Source organism: Pelobates fuscus, chromosome 3 (genome assembly GCF_036172605.1).
Source record: "Pelobates fuscus isolate aPelFus1 chromosome 3, aPelFus1.pri, whole genome shotgun sequence".
NCBI lineage: Eukaryota > Metazoa > Chordata > Amphibia > Anura > Pelobatidae > Pelobates > Pelobates fuscus.
Window position 1 is genome coordinate 189,121,308 of NC_086319.1, and position 18,499 is coordinate 189,139,806.

General features: G+C 38.8%; 1 protein-coding gene across 4 annotated transcripts in view; it reads right to left on the bottom strand.

Moving 5' to 3' along the window:
• SGCD (sarcoglycan delta) overlaps positions 1-18,499 on the bottom strand; it is a 684,711-nt gene that overhangs the window by 642,903 nt on the left and 23,309 nt on the right. The window contains exon 2 of one of the 4 annotated variants that reach the window (XM_063447834.1): positions 4,763-4,857. The exons of 1 other annotated variant lie outside the window; for it this stretch is intronic. The gene's annotated coding sequence lies outside the window, so the exon portion shown is untranslated. Of the gene's footprint in view, positions 1-4,762; positions 4,858-11,968; positions 12,094-12,301; positions 12,397-18,499 lie in introns of those variants that run through there. 2 more of the 4 variants (XM_063447833.1, XM_063447835.1) reach the window with 2 other exon arrangements.

Consider the following 18,499-nt stretch of genomic DNA (forward strand, 5'->3'; position numbering starts at 1 on the left):
CATAGGCATCAAGTCACAACATTCCCACACACATCATAAAGAAGATGGGCTGTTGGAAGTCCTCTGCCTACTGTAGGTACATACCTCAGCCAGAGCTAGAAATTAGTCATGCTTTTAAGACCATGAATCTGTAATTGTTCATATATGTAAATATAGAAACATTTTGCATTTATAATTTTTACCCTCTTTCTTACAGGCTTAACCACCAGTCTGTTTTGGCACAGCACAACCATTGTCAACTTTTATTATAATACTTTTATTATAATCAATTTCCTTATGGATCACATAAACACATATATATGGACAAGCAATGGAGCATTGATAAGCATCATATTTCAGACATCATCCTGCATTTCTCCAGGCATTCTTGGGAAATAAGAACTGTTTGTAGGTTTTGATCCAAATCTTTGTGGAGTTTTATTGTTTGGTTTCACCACAGCATATTTAATAATTAGCTCTATGCTGACAGAAAGACTTTAATTCCTAACCCAAAGCCAGCACCACGCTGACAACACCCATGGTTGGTATCTGGTCATTGGCCATTTTGGATCACAGCCGTTGCTGTGGTATAAATAGCTGCATTTAAAACAATACATAATTGTTAAGGGTGTCTACAGAAATACAGAGTGTCTGAAAGCACAATGCCTGTCTTTGTTTATTTGAATGTCAAGCTGGGAATTCTAGGAGAGTCGTGGAACATGATTTCATTACTATGCCCAAAGTGGACTTTTCCCAAAGTCTTTGTTGAGATATAAATATGATGCATAACAGTAGTTTCTAAAAAAAAAAAATATATATATATATATTATAAATAGAAATTATAAAATTTATTTATACTTGAATTCCCATTTTGACATTTAAATAAACAAAGACAGGCATTGTGTTTTCAGACACCCTGCATGTCTGTAGATACCCTTAAAAATTAGGTATTGATTCAAATGCAACTATTTATACCATAGCATGGGCTGTGATCCAAAATGGCCAATGACCAGAAACCAACCATGGGTGTTGTCAGCGTGATGCTGGCTTTGGTTTAGGAATTTAAGTCCTTCGGACAGCATATAGCTAAGTATCAACTATGTGGTGGTGAGACCAAACAATAAAACTCCACGACGATTTAGGCAAAATCAGAATTTATGGTTGTGCATCGTCTACATATCTGAGTTCTCCTTTGGGAAAGGTAATTCCAGGAAACTGGTCCATTTGGAACAAACAGTTCTTATTTCCCAAGAATGCCTGCAGAAATGCAGAATGATGTCTGAAATATGATGCGTATCGATACTCCTTTGCATGTCAATCTGGGAAGAATTGCGGTAACATAACATCTTGAAATTACAGCGCCCAAGGCAGACTTTTCCCCAGGTCCTACTTGAGATATACAGATGATTTATATAGTAAATTTTGAATTTGTGCTAACCATGGGGAGTTTTATCACATTTGATCTCACCACAAATTATTTAGTACTTATATAAATAACACAGAAATCTAGAAAAGACACACAAAACAAGACTAGATTGGCCGAATGGTTCTTATATGCAGTCACATTCTATGTTTCTATGTATCAATGTTGTAATGAACAAAATAAAATTAACAGAAGCATGCACTGATTATTAAATGGGAACTGGTCACTTCTTTAAAATTGTAATACTCCGTTCACTTCTCTCATATATAGTACAAATATTTATAAGCGGTAGAATAAAATGTAATATTGACATTTCTACTGCTTTATTTAGTGCTATCCGCGTGCCTCTATGCTAACCTTTTCAGCCAGCCCTGTAAATTCTGCCTTTTTCTGTCATTCAATAGAGTATGTGAAGAAACAGAAACAAAATTAGATTGTTTTTATCACTCCAATGCCATGTGTGCCCTGGCTGTGCCAGTGTGATCTGGATTATGTCAGATGGTAAATCTTTAATATAGTCTAGAAAGAAAACATAGCATCACAAAAAAGCTGACTGTTATACTCAATGGTGCAATTTCAAGAGAAGTGATGGTTCCTATTAATCTCTGCATGGGACCCAAATTGGATCTCTGTGCACCTCTGATGGATCCCCATTGATTTGAATATACACACACTGGTAAAAGTCAAATTGATATATTCATTGATAATCTTTGAACTGCAAAATAGCTTGCAGAGCTATTGCCATTAATGTTTATCCCTGTCAAAAAAGAAACAGTGTCCTCAGGTCGCGGACATACTGGCAAAGCTACACGTCTGTACCAAAAGCCCATCCATCCATTTATCCATAACTTTCTAATAGAAAGATACAGTTTTTTTTATTACAAAGGGCTTAAAGGAGTACTCCAAGCACCATAAACACTATAGCGAGATGAAGTACCCTGGGGTGCCACTACCTGCCTCCTCTTCGCTGTAAGTTCTTAGCTTTGAGCTAAACCCAGCAGTGCAGGGCTTAGCTCATTGGCTGAGGGGGATCTGCTTTTACCTCAGGAAAGAAGTCAAATGTTACCAAACAGTTTGACTACTTACATAGTATATTCCCATAACCACTACAGCACATTGTAGTGGTTATGGTGCTTGATGTATTACTTAAATATTAACCCAAAAATGTAATTGTGTAAGAGACTTCATTTCAAAGAATTCTGCAAACTTTGAACAGGTCCATACATGTTGGTCAGAGCATTTTATACTGAACACCACTGCACTCAAGAGTAGCTCTTTAAAACACAGAAAATGTGTGATCCATACTATGGACAGCATTATAATGGCCAGAGGAGTAAGGACATCATTACTTTCATTACACCCCATAAAAAGATGCCTCAGCAGAAGTCCTTTGCATTATACTGAACTTTCTTCCACCCATCAACAGCAAAAACATGCAGGGTTTAATAAGATTTTGATGGGCTATATACTTTTATAGATCTGACATTTGATAAAATATGTATTTTGGATAATTTTATCCAGAATTATGGGTGAAGATAATGAATATCCCTGAAATTTGTGTTCTGTTCCACTGTCCACACCTCTTGCTGGATATCCCAGAATTTGGGTCCCTCTCCTCTTGTTATTGACCCTAGAAAATGGCCACCAGAGAAATGTTGGTAACAAGCATTTCATGAGAGCATTACTAAGCTAACACATACGGTGCAAACTGTACTCAAGGCATATTGCCCATAGAAGAGTGCTTCAAGACATTTGACTCCATCTCTTTGGGAGTTAGATCTATTTTCGGTTTGTTTGTTGTACTTCAACCGTACTTTGTGCACTCTCGTGCTGTAGTGGTTATGGTGCCAGGAGTCTCGAGACAGTATTTATTGGATGATAGTATCAGCTGACAGTATTCCACAAAAGAATAATTAAAACCTGGTATGAGTTCGCATGATAATGAGGAAGAATGAACTTCCACTCTATGAGCTCAACCCTGAACTGAAGGACACCAGACACAGCAAGGTAAGTGTCAAACTGTATATAAATAGTTTGACAGATTATTGGAATACAGTACCTAGGCATTCCTGGTTCCATAAGCATTATATCTAATTGCCTTAATGTGTATTTTTAAGCATCATGAGGCTTTCTTCCTGTTGGCAGGTAGTGTCAATGTCAGAACATCAATTGAGAAAACCTGTAAGTTTTTCCAAGCTTAACGTGACTCATTATTTAATGCCTTATATTAATAATGCATTATTAAAAACAAGCAATAAATTAATTAATATTTAAGGTATCTGCATTTGCTGCACTCCCCAGGATTTACAGTATCAGCAGTGAGCTAACCTCTTACTAGAAAATGGTCTTAGCATACTTCCAATATTTTTAAGTGAACTAATTATGCCCCATAAAAACCTTAGCAGCAAGCATTTCTGTCACATTTATTTAAAGGTACACTATAGACACCAAGACCACTTTATCTCATTTAAGTGGTCTGAGTACAGTGCCCCTATTGCCCTTAACCTTCCAGTTTTATAGTGTTAGTAATACAGATTTTTATACCTAACACTTTAGTATTTCTTTAATTGCAAAGGATAAACAAAATTTCTGCCTAAGCTGACAGCAGCTGCACTGTTGCTAATATCGGCTTGATGTAAGCTCCATTCACAGTTTGCCAACTTTTAGATGTGATAGTGTGTCTGTGCATGCATTAGAACACGGCTGACATTCCTTCACAATGAGCTATGATGGTTCCTGACACGGTATGTGGGGAAGATTCCTTCAGCACTCCAGATGTTTTGGACTACATCTCCCATGTTGTTCTTTATATCAATAATGCTGGCAAGACATCAGGTGAGTTGTAGTCCACAACATCTAGAGTGTCAATGATTATCTACCCCTGCTCTAAGGATATCTCTCACTAAAAAGGTGGCGTTAAAGTTATAGTTACAGCAAATGCAGAGAGACAGGGAGATGCGACCTCCCAACACCATCTCCCTGTCTATATGCAAAGTGCATATATTATTGTAGAGCTACGAATGTTCTCTTAAAGGGACACTGAAGGCACCAAAACAACGTCATCTAAATGATGAATGGTTTAACCCCAAAGTTACCTCCGGTGACAAAACTGGCTTGGAAAGAAATGTACATTTTCCAACACTTACAAAATAATAGCCTGAAACATGCCAAAAAAAGACAACATACAGGCAAAATATGAAAACAAAAATAAAAAAGCAATATGTTAAAATAATAATACTAAAGGAAATATACAAGCTTTGTTTTAATATATGAATTCTTATTATAAAGCTTTTCTGTGCTTTGTTTCCTTGATAGTGAAGAGGTTATCAAACTGATCTTATCAACAAATGGATTACATACGTCCTGGAAGTAATAAAACAGCTAGATGAAAGCACACAACCCCAAGTACTCATTTGTACAAGGTGACTTCTTTCACGAAAGTGCCACTTTAACAGCTGCCAGGATCAAGAGAGATAAGGAGTGTATTAGCTGGCTTCAGGTTGGGCACAATAAGGAAAGAATGGAAATTAGAGGGCATATGTCTGGCTCCAAAAACACCAACTGCATAATAAGCGTATTGGCAACAATATCGCTAGGTTCAATGAAAATGAAGCCACAAGTAATGTAAACAGACCAGCAGGTAGCTCAGAACTGCTACTGTGTTAAAAGAAAACACGAGAAGAGATTAGGATATAGTGAAAAAATAAAATGACAGCGAAATAATAATAATACAGATTTTCTTCCAGATCGTTTTTTATGATAACTTCTCTCCAGTATTTGATCCTATACCAACCTTAGGAAAGAAGAGGTTCTGACATTGTGGTTCATTAAAATATGGAGAGATAGTGGTTGCCTATCCCTGTGGACCATTCTCTTCCTTTTCTCTCTTCAACAACATTATGTTCACACGATGGAATTTCTGTCTCGATTTTCTCTTCCCTTGATTCTTTGTCTGCTTTCTGCTCCTTCAGCTTCCATCATTGCCCTTATTTCTCACAATGATGCTTTCGTCCTCTCTGACAGTACCGGCAGCACTCTCTCCCTCACTAGAATTTTTCTCTCTCAAGTCAAATGTTCGATTCCAGGCAATGTCAACATAGTCTTTCATCATTCCAAAGTTGATAAAGTGAACAATAATAACATCTAGAACTTTAGTACAGGTTTGGAAAACTAACGTCAAGCTTATTTAACCATTCGTGGTTAAACACTTTGATATATGTTATTACTTTTGTCCTTAACTGCAGAGCAATCTTCATCCCAACTCTGACAACTCTTTTCCCACAAGAGCTTGCTATTCTTTCTTCCCACTTCCCAGATCTCTTTTCTCTCTCAAGAGCTAGTTACTTGTCGCTTTTCCCAAGATCATGTTTCTGTATTCCACCAAAGCTAGCTACTCTTCTTTCTTCCTATCCAGTTTATATTATTCTTATTTAAAAAATGCCATCATGTTCCACAGAGTTGTAGATAATTAAGGACTAACAAGCAGCAGTCGCAACAAGACTTGCTGAACATACAGAAATAAAAGCTGCTAAGGGGCCCTGCTCGAGCAGGCTTACATTCTAATGGGAGCTTCTATGACTGGATCTGCCTCAGAGCTACTTGTTATTCTCCCTCTCAATATTCTGTTTCTGCCTTGGTTATATTCTTATTTCCAATTGCTCCTATCTTTTCTCATCAAAATTATCTTGTGTTTCTACTCCCTGAAAAGCTAGACATTTCCCTTTTATATTAAGCACTTTCTTTTGTATCTTTTCCTTCTTCCATAAATCTTTTCTTCATAATCTTTCATCATTACTTCTCTCTCTTTTCCATGTGCGCGCCCTTATCTCAGAGGTTCTCAAGTGTCTAATCCTCAAGATATCTGCTAGAGAAACTGACTTCCACTGAATGGGATCAGATACTCTGATTTCTGAAATAAAAGGATCATCCTTTACGTTTGTAGCAGAATAATTGAATGTCGAGCTTGAAATAGCTGGTGCCCTCAAACTAGTAGAAAGTCAAAGGATAGAGTGTAGTGGTATGTCAGTCCAGATATCAATTTCACTTTACCCAGCTAGGACCATCAAAACTATCTTGATTTGTGCCAGCATTGCCAGATAGGACTCTGTATAGTAAAAGTATAAGTAAGGGGAATGCAAACCTCCTGTAAACTTAAAGGAATGACAGGGGCAGCTTAACCCCTCAATGAAAACATCAACACCATTTCAGCTGCAGGGTTAAAATGGGGGAGGGGGAGAGACATGGCACCCACCATATCACCTTATTAAGATGAAGTGGTCTGGGTACCTATACGTTCTTGTATATTATACGTTTATGCAAGACAGATTTGGAGAACCTCAACTGCTTGCTTAGATAGCTTGTTGGAAAGTAGCAGTTTTTGGTACCGACTGTGTAATACAGGAAAGAGATGGTACATTTTTGGAAGAAGGGTCATTTTCAGTGCAATGATTCTACCTATCAGAAGGAAACTGAAGGGTGCCCAAGAACATAGCATAGTCTTAAGGCGGTCTACAAGGGGTGGGTAATTTGCATTATACACTTAAGATACATGAGGAATTTTACACCCAAGAAAGTAATCATCCATTCTTCAGATATATGGTAAATTGACTCTTAAGGTGGCCCAATTTACTTACAGAATTTGGAGGTAGATGGCATCATGTTTACTAATGTGATGTAGTTAACCCATCTCAAGTTTGTTTTAACCATGCCAAGTTTCCATCTTTCTCAACACTTTACATGTTTTTATTCTACCTTCTTTTAATAATTGTTAGTATACCTGAGAATTATTTTCAAAGTTATTTGGAAGAATGTGTCTCAAATACAATGCCATGTACATAATTTGTGTCCCTTTTCAGTACTACTGATGTAAACAGCCCATTCCATCTCCATATTTTTGTGATAAATGTGTACTGTCGACAAAGAGTGCTCCTCCCCAGGCACTACTTGTAGTGTATACAGCACTAGCTCTGCCTTTCTATTAAAAAGATAGGCAACACGGCTCAACTCACACCAATGCCAATGTTTAATTTACTTTTATATACAGACAGTTAACAGCAGGTGGAGGATTACGGATGTTAATTAGAGATGTGTGAAACATTTACAAGATTCATTCAACACTGTATTGTCATATTTATGGATCTACAGAGATGTTTTGGTTGGAACACAATCCATAATAATTCAATTTACAATTTCGATAGATTTTAAAAATAATTCCATATCTGCGAATCAGCACATTTAAACATCTCTCAGACATCTCAGTACTTACTTGCACTGTATTTTTTGTGTGGTGGGGAATATAAGGCATATTTTTTGTTCTTTTTTTTTTGTTTTTTTTTGTCTTTTTAATAAAATAGGTTTCACACCTCTAATTTAATCTTATATAGCCACAAATATATAATTTTGTGTTCTATAACTAATATGTTAATATAAGCCAACACGACCCCCTCCTCCCCATTAAACACTGTTTAACATACAAATACCTATGTTTGTATTCTGTTTTGGAGTGATAATAGCAGGTGGATGCTTAGTACTATTAATTAGAGAAATGGGCAACATTTACAGCATTCATTCAACACTGCTTTGCTACATTTGTAAATCTGCAGAGATGTTCTAATTTGAAAGCAATCCATAATATTTAAATTTACAATTACAATACATTTTTTTTTTTTTTTTTGCAAATCCATGAATCAGCACATTTGACATCTGCATGCCTGTGGACCTGGGCTCATTTGCATGTACTGTAAAAAAAAAAAAAAAAAAAGTATGTTTTATTTCATATGTTTAATGTATCTAAATTCCCGGTGAGTGCATATTCAATGGCGCTCTTTCTTTTAAAAAAATAAAATAAAAAAAGTATCTGAAGCCCCCCTACCAAAAAAACAAAAACAAAAACAAAGATAGAAAAAGTAATGAAAGCTTAAAAAAAGCCTGGGTTATATCCCTATATCAGATAAATAATATTCTCTGAAGCAGTACATGCCATAGTAGTCTACGAGCACCAACGATGGTCCAGAATTTACTGATTACTCTGTTTTGTTTCAAATGAGAATATTGGCAAAGCCTGTGTAATGTAACTGATCCATATAGACCTGTTCAAGACTTACTGGTCTAAATCAGGATTAGAGGAGTCGAACATCTGCTCAAGGTAAAGATGGTGGTGCCACCCAACTAATTACAGCATGATAGCATTTCTAGTCTTCTTATCTAAACAGACTCACCTACTTGGGAACTCATATAATAATCAACTAAAATCATATATATGGTAACTGACCTACTTTAGAACTTACAAGAGACCTCACCAGATGTCCATACTTGGAGATTTGCTTTCTTGGGAACGTACAGGCTAATACACAAGACTTACCTACTTCGGAACTCAAGTTCTGGGGAACCTACGAGTGAAACTAGCAATGTTGTTTACTTGGGAACACACGTAAAAATCTACAAGACTCATTTATTTAAGAATTTGCATAAACATGAACCTATAAGAAGGTATCTACTGGAGGACTTCCATGAGATACTATTAGACTCACCACTACATAAGCTGTTTTAAACAAGATAGAATGTGAAATATAAGAAAAAAAGATAGAGATATTGAGAAGAAAAAACCGAGGCAGAAAAAATAAGACAGAAAGGGAAGATAAAATAAAGATATAAAAAAATGAAGAGACAATAACTAGGTAATAAGTTAACAGACGAAAGAGACCGAAGAGAACCCAAGGGTTTTGGAAAAGGAAATTGGTATTAGAAACACAACTGGTAGTGATTCTTCTGAAAAAGCAATAATGTTTGATATGTTATAATGCAAAATGGAGTTGTATGCTGGTTTAAATTTTTCTTTTAATGGAAATCTGAAATAATTTTGACTAGAATAACTTACAGAATTTTGAACTTGTCTTTTTGTTTCCATCTTAACCCTATGAGACCCTTTCAAAAGCCAGAGCATCCCCTTGTGAGCACAACACAAGAACTAGATCCACACTTATTTTTACTCCTGCATCTTGTAGCCATCTTGGACCTAACTCTAAAATAGACTGTCATTTGGAATGAATTCTGACCTAAGGCTAAAAAATCTCAGCAGGAATTTATCGTAACCCTTGGAATTAATATCTGTCTGCCATATAACCCTTTCAGCTCCTGGGATAAGAACCATCCAGGCACTAAAGATAAATTGAAAAGCAATTCAAATAGAATTTTTTACGAGTTGTCTTTGTTTTTGAGAATATATGACTACCCCGTGCCTTGCTTAAAAAGAAAACTACAAAAAAAAACCACATAATAACATTTTATATTCGTTCTTCGAAAAAATAACCAATAGGTATAATAAATGTTCTACAGGTTTCTATTCTATCTAATTGTACAGCACTGCGGAATCTGTTGGCGCTTTATAAATACCAGTAATAAATAAAGAAATATTAATACAAAACAAAGGCTAGATATAAATTACCTGTTAGAAAAATAACTGTTGGGTCATTTTCAACTTTTACTGCAATATCACATAGCTTGTTCCATGTAAAGGATGTAATGTAGTTTTTATTTATTCCAGGGTACATTTTTCCTTTTTGTTCAAACACACAAGTCGAGCAAAACTGTTTATGTACATTTCCCAGAACACCCAATTACAAATTCTCAGCAAATCACTGACTCCGAGTCACGGAGTCTAAAACACTGTTGTAAGCACTGACACCCATGTCAGACAAACTCAGGAATCAGGGATGCATAAAATTTCACTTTTACAATTTATGATTATCAGAACAAGCGAAGGTACGCAATACAGGTTGATGGAAGTTTTGCTGTGTGTAATGCATGAAGATGCATTACAGCTGTGCATGTTCTATGATATACATTGTACACTACACCTGCAGACACACTCATATTGGTACAACATTGATTGTTGAAATAATTCAAGATACTTGCTTCTTCAATTTAAGATTTGAAGACAGTAAATAATGAATGACTTCTAATTTAACAGAACTATTGCATACATATACCTATATGTACATAGAGGGGTTTATCTGCTAAACATTGTATTATTGTGCACGAAAGCCACATTTCGATGATTAGGGACAAAATAAATCTGTTTCTAAAATTCTGAGGTTTGCTATTCTGACCTACATTTTGAAACTTCAGTTTTCAATTCACTGCAATATACTGCTTAGTAAAAAAAAAAAAAAAAACACTTTAATTTTAGGGAATACAATCAAGACAAATCTCTATCTATCTATCTATCTCAGATTAACCCTTTAAGGACCAAACTTCTGGAATAAAAGGGAATCATGACATGACACACATGCCATGTGTCCTTAAGGGGTTAAATCAAAGAAATAACATATAAAAGTCTATGTCTACCTGTGAACAAAACTTACACTTCAAGATAGCTTCCAGATTAAAATGTACACTATTCTGAATAGTGACTGAAAGTACCTAAGAATGCAAGGGAAGGACTGTTCTATGTCTGTGTATATTCATTTTCTCTTACTGTATATTCCTAATGACAACGGCTCCAAAGCACAAACAGATCCAGGAAAAATACACATAACATATGCTAAATTAGTTTCTAATGGCTTCCCAGTGGTATATACAGGTTTTAATAGCCTTAGCATCTAAAGGTTCCAGTAAATATGCAGAATCTCCAAGACACCAATAATTGCTCTAAATGTTTACCGGTACTCAATCTGGCATGGTATATTTAGCCCAATAAATGGGCACCATCATCAGAGAATAGGAAAACAAATATTCACTTTATATGATTGGTCTCAACTTAAAACCTATTTTTCTTGGTAACACAAATAAAAACAATCATTTGAAGGATCTTTAAATATAGCAAATCAACATCTCATGTTACTGTGCATTATAATGCAAAGTAACTATTCCAGCATTTGCACATAGTGATATCAGTATAGATAGACACGATTTACAGTCACAGCTTCCTGGCCACATTTAATAATTCCCAGGTATAGTACAGTGATATCAGTATAGATAGACACGATTTACAGTCACAGCTTCCTGGCCACACTTAATAGTTCCCAGGTACATAGTCATGCTTAGTAACAATTCCAATAACATGTATTCTACAATCAGATACTATTTAGAATGGATCACACAAAGCGAACCCTGGTAACCAGATATTGAGCAAAGCCCCAGTAGCAGATAGTAGGAGATGAGCTGTTTAGAAACATAGAGATACTCAGTTACAAATAAGATAAAAGCCAACTCTTACTCCCAAGCACTTAGAGCAAGGTGAAGCAGATCAGATGATGGTCCAGGTTTGAGAAACCTGTGCAAGTTACAGATACCCCTTTATTACTAACTGACAGGAAAAATAAATATTTATCTTAAATTGGACAATCATATCATGCCATTGCCAACTGCTCGTCACACCTGAACAAAATACTAGGTAGATCGATGTGTGTTGTGTATGATATGTGTGTGTTGGTATAAATCTATATAGATATATAGTGAGTGAGTGTATATAGCACATAAAATGACACAAATGCACACAATATCTCGATATAACAGACGTTATGATAACATTACTGGCAGTTCTGTCCAGATCAGATGAAATAGTACCTGATGGCCACTTTGTGTCAGTGACTCCAGGTAAAGATGCTGCTCCAAGTTAGCCAGCCCCTGTCCCAGTTAAAGATGCAGGCTCCCAGTAGCAGACTCAGGATCCCAGTTAGAAGAAGCCCGGCTCTGCAGGCACACAGGGCTGAGTCCAGGCTGGCAATACCCTCACTTCCAGTGTGTCCTGCCAGCTGCTGGTCCAGCTCTGAACCCTGGAGTGGGTACCAGCGCGGAACCCAATGACACCCCCTCCTCACCCCCTTTGGATGTGTCAGTGAAGATGACTCGCGCTCACCCTCCCCGCACAGTGATGTTGCATGAGGTTCCCCCACTCACCCTTGGCTGGGGGTGCACTCTCCACCTATGATCCGCTAGTCCAGCTGTGGTGGCCGGAGGCTCCGGGAAAGTCCATGAGTAGCCCGGGAGCAGGACGGCCTCTGATCACACTGAGCACTACCTCCTCCCTCAACCCTCCTCCTGCTCTCCCCTCCTCCACCGCCTCCCTCCCTGCATTCCCTCTCTGATCTCTCCATCTCCTGGCTGCTCTCTCCTCCTCCTCGCTTTCTCTCCCTTCTCTCATCATGTCTACTTCCCCTCACCGTCTCCCAGTTCCCACGTCTGTCCCCCCCAAAACCAGCCCCCCTTGTTCCCTGTACTACAGAGGAGCCCCCCCTTGATTCATGACATACCCCGATGGCTGCTGTCTCTTATAATCCTTTCCTCTGTTTATATTGTACAACCTTAGATTATAGTATGCCCCTTGCCCAATTATTAACCGCTGTCATATAGGCCTCCCATACCCCCGGCAGACACCCCCCCCCCCCCCCCCCCATCATACTATCTCCCACCAATCTCTATCTTTCTCTCCATCATTCTCTGTCTCTCCATCTCTCTCTCTCTCTCTCTCTCTCTCTCTATTTAACCCTTTTACATACGTATTACTATTTTAGAAACCACACGTAGGCTATCTTACCACCAACAATGCCAATTGTTTTATGTTAACTCAGTACAACTCTCTCTGCTTTGCTGAAATATCTATTCTGCCTACCTATCATCCTTCCACCTTCCCTAATCACAGGTTATTAGTTAAATCTATGTTTTATATAATCCTTCTATTCTATATAAAAAAAACTCTATATGTCACAAAGCAGACTCCTATTCCAGATTTCATGAACTCAGCCCAGCTTTTAAACTTTCTTTATCCTTGTTTAAAATACAGATGAATGTTGGGCATCTGCTAATTACCCAAGTGCCAGCTTGTATTACAGGAAAAAGGGTAGAAATGAAAGTTATTGCTTCAGGTTAAATGGCACAGATACTATTTTTGGGTCATTTTACAACTTACTGAGTCAAAGCAATCTATTTTGGTCATGATTGTTGCTTGCTGCCATATATTGCATGTTATGCAGAATTATTGTAAGGAACAGATATATGTTTAGTGATTGTAAGGCACCATTTTATTTTAGGTGTTGTGAGCGTCTATGGAGGGCTTGTAGTTTTTACGAAGTTTTGATATAATTATAGAGCAGGAAGTTTTCTATCTCCAGATTAAATAAAATATGATGTGGCAACTCATAGGATAGATACTGGCAGCTGTGATAAATCCAGTGTCTAACAGGTATGGGCAACCTTTGGCACTGCAGATAATGTGGACTACATCTCCCATAATGCTCTTACACCCATAATGCTGGCAAAGCATCAGAAGAAATGAAGTCCGCAACATCTGGAGTGCCTTTGTTTGTCTACCTCTGCTAAGACTTTAGTGCTCTTCTGTCAGTACCTGCTTCAGAGACTAGATCTAAAACATATCCTAGATTGGACGGACTATGCAAGAATTATTTTTGTGCTCTGTAACTCCCTTAAGTTATCTTAGAAAGATTGTAAGGTCACAGGTAAGGTCCTCTACCTGTTGTATCGGTCTGTTCTTATTGTGTTTCTCTTTTTCCCAACTGTACAGCGCTGTGGAATATGTTCCCCCTTCATAAATACCAGTAATAATAATAAATAATAAATGAAGAAGAGCTGTGGAAATAGGTTTCATATCACTATGGTTAACGGAAACATTCTCTATAACTGCTGCTTTCAAAGAGGTTCTGTAGAAGGGAAAGGTAATTATTTAATCATTGTCAACTGTTCTATGTACACAATGACATTCTGATTTAGTTAAAATAATATCAATATCCCAGGACATGCTAGTAACTAGGGATCGACCGATATTGATTTTTTTTTTTGAGCCGATACCGGTAATCTGTAAACTTTCAGGCCGATAACTTACCGATATTCTGTACATTTACCATTTAAAAAAAAATAAAATATTTCTACACAAATCTACTGTTAACTGAACATGTTTATTATAAATTTTTTTGCAAATCTTTTTTTTAGTAAGGTAAATGCACAAAATATGCATGCCGGGGGGCAGTGCCTAGAGCCGGAGCTGAATGGACGCCATATCCATTCACTCCCGAGACAGCTGCCAATAATCCACGAATATCTCCACACCACAACACCATCTGGCCCTGTAACTGGAAGAACCGGCACCGGGACTCTCACCCGCATCGTTAGATGCCTTTTTTCCAGAGCCCGAAGACCGGGAGAACGAAATGGAAGCCTCGGGCCTACTCTCCAGCAGCTTACCGCCACCTGGATTTCCTCCTCGGCGGGACTCCTGAGCAGAGCTGCCCTGAAATAAAGAGGAAGCCTACCTCTCCCAGCGACAAGACTCCGGTAAATATGGGGCGCATCACACAAAAAACGCAATCAGGCCCCTCAGCTGAGAATCCAGATATTGGAGTCATGCTCCAGTGGCAGGCACAACCAAAGATGGCCACCGCAGAGACCCCAGCCACACCATCACAACCCCACTCGGGGGCCCATCCTACAACTCAGCCCAGACCTGACCCAATACAGGTCCAAGTGCCATCACTGGTGACCCCAGATGACAACTCCCTAGCAACAAAAAGGGACTTACAAAACTGGGTGCAAGACATACAGAAAATGCTCACTGCTGACATAGGGATCCTTAAGGCTGACATGCAAAACGTTACAGACCGCGTCAAGGCAACAGAGGATGAAATAATGGACATCCACAAAAGTATGTCCAATATGAAGGACCATATGCAACATCTACACACAGTGCAACACACACTCACGCTGCAGATGTCCACCCAGAAAGACCGCGTGCGACGCAACCACATTAACATTTGTGATATACCAGGCGACATAACGGCGGACGAACTGCCACACTACATAAGGAGACTCCTGGCCACCATTGTGCCCCCGGCGAGAGCCCAGAAAATCACCCTGGATGGGATATATCGTCTCCCGACTCCACCGAACGCACCTGCCGAAGATGCCAGAGACGTAATCCAACACTGCACCACATCTTATGACAAGACTCAAATCATGACAGCGCTTCGAGGTATAACACCTCTCACATTTGAGAATTCACACTTCTTTCAAGACTTAACTCGAGCCACACTTCAGTGGCGAAAGTCTCTGAGCCACCTTACCAATCAGCTACGAGCCAAAGAGATACAATACCGCTGGGGACTACCAAGATTCCTCACAATCACCCACGCCGGAAATGTCCACACGATCTCCACTGGGGCAGATTTCCCTGCTCTGATGACCAAACTGGGACTCGCACCTACATCCACAGAGTTACCGCAGCAGACCACCTCCTGGAACCCTGACACCTCAGTGCCCTTTGTCTCACGGGAAACAACATCTCTAGGCTCAGCTACATGACTGGAGTCAAAGCCGACCAAACCTAAGGCAGCAATGAGAGCTGCAGCACAGTTTCTACTTGTTCTAGTTTTGTGTTATCATTTGATGTTGATTCATGTTCACACTAGCAGAGGCCAGAATAGAATTCAGGCTAATTGTCACGGGCAGACACTGCCCAACTCCTGGAGCTAAACTTGTAAGCACCCCAAGGAGCTGAATACATAAATAAGTAAACCGCATTTAGCTACTCCGTCAACCCCTCCCTCCCCCCCCCCCGCTACCCCCTTGGTTAGGGGTAACCACAACCCCACAAATGTCCTAGACACCACACAAATAGTGCCAATAGTCTGGGAAACACAAACACAGGTACATTTGGGCCCAAACACATAAGAGAGACCATACACAACACCTAAAGCATTAGGGACCCGCAGCAAGCAGCTCCTAGACACCAACAATCAAAAGGACCCACCCCACACCAGGAACACGAGCAAACACATCGACGCCTAAAGCTCCCAACTTGTAACACACAGCAATATATTTCCATAAGGGGACATGGTAGTGCCTACATATCGGATGGATCCCTCCTACTAAAATGTGTCTCTACTTAAGTAGATACTTACATTTTTTCACTTATTGTTTAACTTTCAATGACGTAACGTGGAATGTACTTCACGACTGCCGACCTCTACATATAAATCACCATACCACAAACGGCATGTCAAACTTGTAGCCTACTCCCATAAAAAGAGGCTAGACCGCATATGTATGAAAACATGTCCTATATCACATTGTTACAACTGCAAATGTCTCATGTACCATGCGTATTTACAATCATTTTGTTAACTCTTATGCCTCACAAATAAAAAGAGAATTAAAAAAAATATATATATGCATGCCAGTCAGAATTTTTATGTTTTCAAGAATGCAGTGAGAGTATTTGATTAGTGAATGCAGTGTGTGTTTGTGTAGTGGATGCAGTGTATGTTTGTGTAGTGGATGCAGTGTGTGTGTACTGGATGCAGTGTTTGTGTAGTGTGTGTGTAGTGGATGCAGTGTGTGTTTGTGTAGTGTGTATATAATGAATGCAGAGTGTGTTTGTGTAGTGTACATAGTGAATGCAGTGAGTGTTTGTGTAGTGTGTATATAATGAATGCAGAGTGTGTGCATGTGTGTAGTGTGTATAGTGAATCTAGTGTGTGGTGTGTGTAAAGGGAAGGCAATGTGTGTGTAGTGTGCGTAAAGTGTTTTTATTTAATTTAAAAAAATATATATTATTATTATTTTTTAAATCCCCTCTCCCTGCTTCTTACTTGGCCAGGTAGGGTGGGTATGGCATTCCCTGGTGGTTCGGTTGCATGGACTGTGCAGTGGGGGCCCAGCAGCAGCATACCTTCCCAGCAGCTCCCTTCAGTTCCCCTATCTGGGACTCACAACATTTAGACAAGGGAGCTGCTGGGAAGGTAAGTGTGTGCTGCGAGCCCTCCAGGACCGGGCTTGTGATGGGCCCAGCGGTCTGGTCTGCATTATCGCAAATATTGGCATCTCTATAGGCCGATACCGATATTGCCGAAAATACAGAATATCGTCCGATTACATCGGCCAGTCTGATAATCGGTCGATCCCTACTTGTAACCCAGTAAATAAAAGCTGCTAAATAAAATTGCTGTGAATTACATTTCTGTTAAATATTCAGATTTATTATTAAAAGTGCTAAAAGTGCAGATGTCAACTGAAATTGACACTTTTATAAATTAACATTGTCACACCCCCCCCTCGGGAATTTAATCAGACAACAGGTAATGTTACTTCCTGGCTTGGTTAGCTCAGTGGAACTAAACTCAAGAGACAAACAATTGTCCAGAACACCTGCGTCGTACAGACAGTTTGTGATTGGATAGTAAAAGAAAGTCTGGGCGGGGTTAATATGGGAGGACTGCAGGTTTGCAAATTGTTTTTAAGATTTTCTCCCAATGAAAAAAAATACATATTAAATGCAGCAAGTTTTTTGCATATCTTCTAAACAGTAATTTTTATTCATTTTGTATATGGGCAGTGTAGTGTCCCCTTAAATTGCTACCCTCACTTTTCATCATAATGTTTAATTTTTTTGTTCATTGCACTATTACATGTTTTTATTCTGTGCAAATTCTTCAAAATCATCTATTATTTTTCCTGATAAACCACCAAATTACCACAAATCAGATGCTGAGACCCAAAAAGACTGCATCAAAAAGCTAAAACATTTTTTTATATCAACGAAGGATACAGAGAACATTTTTCAAAGGGCACCCACCCATCTATGAACAGTTGAGCCCTGCATCCAAGATAGGGGACGGTAATTCCTGCGATTCCAACAGAGAACAAGGGTGTATTTGCCTGCTAGCACTGCTGCATAAATTCATTGAAGAAAGCTAGTTATCCGTGACTTAGTGATCCATTAAAACATAGCTTTCATTTGCAAAAAAAAAACAATGGATATATAAAATATGATACAGCACCTTGCAACCAAAAGTATACTACAAAAATATATCATATCCCAGGAGCAGTCACCTAACGCGTTTTGTACCGAATGGTATTTAATAAGTACCATCCTATATGAAATGCGCTATGCATGGGGATATGATATATCTGTACAGGGCCGTCTTTAATGCCGGGCAAACGGGGCAGCTGCCCTGGGCCAGTTACTCAGTGCGCCCTTCTGCCCTCTACTATTAATTTTTTTCCCCCAGTGCAGCCTGCACACTGAGAAGGCCCAACAGGTGGCCCATGCACTAACGACCACCTGGTGGGCATTTGTAAGCACGAGCC